This window comes from Egretta garzetta, unplaced genomic scaffold (genome assembly GCF_000687185.1).
Source record: "Egretta garzetta isolate BGI_Z169 unplaced genomic scaffold, ASM68718v1 scaffold11, whole genome shotgun sequence".
Lineage (NCBI taxonomy): Eukaryota > Metazoa > Chordata > Aves > Pelecaniformes > Ardeidae > Egretta > Egretta garzetta.
Genome location: NW_009258621.1, coordinates 2,141,376 through 2,145,246, shown reverse-complemented (window position 1 = coordinate 2,145,246; position 3,871 = coordinate 2,141,376). Strand labels below are relative to the sequence as shown.

The window sequence follows — 3,871 nt, the reverse complement described above, 5'->3', positions numbered from 1 at the left end:
ATCCAATGGCTATGGAAGACTAAGGCTGCCAACTCCTTGTTCCTGCCCCTCTGATGAAGTCTACAGCCCTTGCCAGCAGGAGCCAGATGCTTTAGTGAAAAGGGCAGGCTTAGCACTGGCTAGCGTTTGCCGGCCTCTGAAGCCAAACCATCAGCTTCTGCACTGAGGTGTGAATCAGTGATCCCTGCGGCCAGTCCTGCGGGGGAGGAGGAAATCACTGCTGCCAGTGGCGTGATGACAAACAACTGGGTGGCAGTGACTGCTTATTCCACAGCAGCCATTTGCTAGCTAAGTGTTTATCTGTGGCCTTAGTTATTGCACCAAACAAGCCTGTCCCACCGTCTAGCTCTCTCTTATGACACCTACCATTCCGCCCAAAGTCCAAAAGGCACACCTGCCTGTGGGTCTCTCCCACTGATGCACAAACCGGCATGGGTTCTCCAGTGACAGGGACCACCATCTCTGATGAAACATATCCCCAGACTGACACGATGCTGTGCTGGCCATCCTGCCTGATCTAAACCACTGCTAACCAGGACTGGAAATAAGTCCAGGCTCTGCAGCAGGCAACAGCCAAGAGTTAAACAGTGGGCATTGGCTGGTAAAACCTAAAAAAGTCTTAATGTCTCCTCAAGAGATTAGGAAAAACGTGGCCTCAATACTTGACTAACGAAATAATTGAAAAGTGCTGCATTTCTGTGTGAACAAAGCCTGTTTTTTTCAGTGTGGTGCCATAAAACAAAATCATTTGTGACTATGTATCACTGGCCTATATTTTGTTATTACACAGTGTAGTTCATTGCATATATATACTTAACTGATTCCTTAAAACACCGGACTGCGTCTCCCCCTAAACCTTTCTTTTTGTAGAGTAACCATTTCCTGAAAACAAAGTCTCTCCCTGCTCCCCCCCACTCCCTTTTGTGGGGAGGAGGGAATAATCTTTTTTACCTCTGCGAGTTAAAGTGACTCACCGGCTACACAAGATGGCTACAGTAAGAAAGGATGCAGATGCCTTCTTTTTCCCTTTCAGGGCATAACCAAAGGGAAATGAATATCTCAATCTACCCATTCCCTCCTCTTCTGAGCAAGGGTCAGAAACCTGAAGTGAAAACCGAGTAAAAAGCCCAATTCTTTACTGTACAATCGATTCCAGACTTGAGCTATACTGCGAGGCAGTCAGTAGACTGAAGCCAAAAGCTGATTTGAACAGCATAGATTTTTTTCTCTTTTTCCCTTTTTTCCCCTTCCTTTCCCTCCTTGGATGAATTCCTTCCACCTTTTATTTGGCTAAATACAGTCCTAAAACAGATGTGACTGCCCAGCCAAGGACAATTTAGCCATGTAATTTGTTTGAAAAATGGAGGTTTGGGATTAATTTTGCAAGGGGAGCAGCCTTGAGCCACCAAAGGATTCACTTTACAGCTTTTGCTCCCCAGATGAATGGACAATGTCAGCTGCAATGCACTGCTGCTCAGAGCAGCGGGAGCTCTGGAAGCGCTAGTGTGACACCTCCCCAGATGAGGCTGAATCTTGGTAAAGGTGAATGAAATTCTGTGTATTGTTCAGTGTAATCACTGCTCTGTGCAACAGGCTGCGCAACACAAAGGAGGGGAAATCATTTATCCGTATATGATTTATCTTCCAGAGCTGTTCTCTGATTGCTGTACTGTGTGTGAGAAAGATCAGCACCGAACTTCCCAGAACGGACAATTCTGCAACGCTCATAATGAGCCAAGGCTCCGATTCCAGGTGTCTCTGAACCTACCAGACTGACTCTCTCCAGACAAGAGGGAAGGGGTAATCCTGCGATAGATGTGAAACTTTACTAGGAATGGAACACAGAAACCCTTCAGGGCTGTAAACCCTGAACCCATGGAGAAGTATGTATCTGAAGCTTATGGAGTAGACCTGGCTGGCATAAACTGCCAATATTCCACAAGAATCACTGGTATTGTATCAGCAATGTTGGATGAACATTTGGCTTACACATACGACCATTCTTGCTTAGAGAAATAATTTACGTGTTGGCTGAACACTGCTTTCATTATTTACATGATGAACACAGATGAAAAACATGCAATAACCTGTGCTGGCAGCTTCTTGATCTCCCATTAAGTTGGATCCTGTGTCCCAATACCTGCTGCAGTACCTCTAGTTTCCCATTTCACATCTCTCACAATGTCTTAAGTTCCCCCTTCCCTTGCTTCACCTTCTCCTTCACCATTCTCCTCTGGTCCCTTCCACACTTTTCAGTGGCTGAGTGCATGGCATCTTGCTGCGTGTGTCTTGCTCCAAGTCACACAGGTTCTTGCTGGCCAGTGGCCAGACAAGACAACTGTTTTGCTCAGTGGTTGCTCTAGCGTGGTGCTTTCTTTTTCATGAAGCCTTGAAATTAATGCCAAGTTAATGCCTTTCACACCTCTATTAAATTTGACTAAAACTGCCAAATGAGTTCAAAGTTACTGGCAGGGGAGTGGGGAGAGCAACTGGGGGATGAAGGCAGAGAATGAACACATAAATCTCTCTTTTGCAATCCGGCTGAAAGCAGAATTAGGTGGGAAAGACAAGGTAGTAAGGAAATCAGCTGGAAAACACAAAACTGAAAAAAAACCAAGGGCAAATGACAACAGTAATTCATAGGGTGCTTACTGCACAGTAAGCAGGGCACCTCTGTTACTGAGTCAGTCAGCTAGGTCTTGTGTGTTCAATTAATTCCTGTTGGAAGCAAAGCTCATCGAAGCCTGTCTACTCTGCACTGTTCCTTGTCTCTCCTTTCCTTTAATGGGCCTGGAAAGCTAGACGTCCAGTCTGCTATGCCTAACCTCTGCCTGTCTTCCTTGAATGAGTAATAGGAGGAACCGAGCAGCTCAGGGTTCATTAAGAGCAATGTAAAGATACATCCAGCAGTACTGAGCCATGGGCCTTATGTACAGAGACTCTGTCACACCTCAAGTATATGCAGAGGGTAAATCCACTTCCACAGCTGGACCCCATATTTCACAGAGCACAAGGCCCCCACCACATCTCATCTCTCATCAGGCAGTCTCCTAGCCTCATATTTCTGAGCCAGCAGCCAACGTGGGCAGAGGCTGATTTCTCAGCACTCACAGGTGCCATCAGCCCCTCAGAAGCTGCCCCGGCAGCCAGACAATGAATTACCCTGCCATTCTCGCCAGGCAGCCACCACATGGGATGGTAGGAGAAGCGGGGCAAGGCAAGGTGAAGGAAGGTGTTAGAATTGGAGCAGAAATGTACAGATCTGTGTCTGCACACAGTCAGGCTATCCACATTCACCCAGCAGTTAAAGAGGGACTGGAAACTGTTTTTCTGAATCAGGTCTAGCTTGCAACTGCCCATCTGCATTTGAACCTCAGCTTTCCCAAAGGGTGACAGGCATGTGACAGAGCAGAAAACAGCAGCATCAGTCCCAGGTCTGCTTCAGTCCTGGGAGCAAGTTAAATGCAAGAATAGGGGACGATCTTCAAGGTGCTGGGAACAGCCTCCCTGTGTAGTAGTAGTTATGATCAGTCTCAGATAACCTCAAACAGCTCAGGAAAGACAAGGAAAGAATAGGAAAGGAAGGAGAGACTGTGAAGGTAAAAAGAGAAATACCAAGGAAGTAACGTATGCTGTGCCTGGAGCGAGCCATCACCTCTTCTGACATGAGCTTTCACAGGGCTTGCACAGAGCTACTGCTAACAGAAAGGGAAGTCCTGGCCAGCAAGGAGGAACTCATGACTGGGGTAAGGGCAAACAGAAAGAAAACCCTCAGATCAGAAGGCTCCCATGACTGCATCCTATAAAGATGAATGGCTTTTCATCCACAAAAGCAACTGGTTCATTTTACTGTGAGTAGGTAAAAATTCCT

General features: G+C 46.6%; 1 protein-coding gene across 1 annotated transcript in view; it reads right to left on the bottom strand.

The window, feature by feature from the left end:
• ALK (ALK receptor tyrosine kinase) overlaps positions 1–3,871 on the bottom strand; it is a 364,338-nt gene that overhangs the window by 8,230 nt on the left and 352,237 nt on the right. The gene's annotated exons all lie outside the window — the stretch shown is intronic.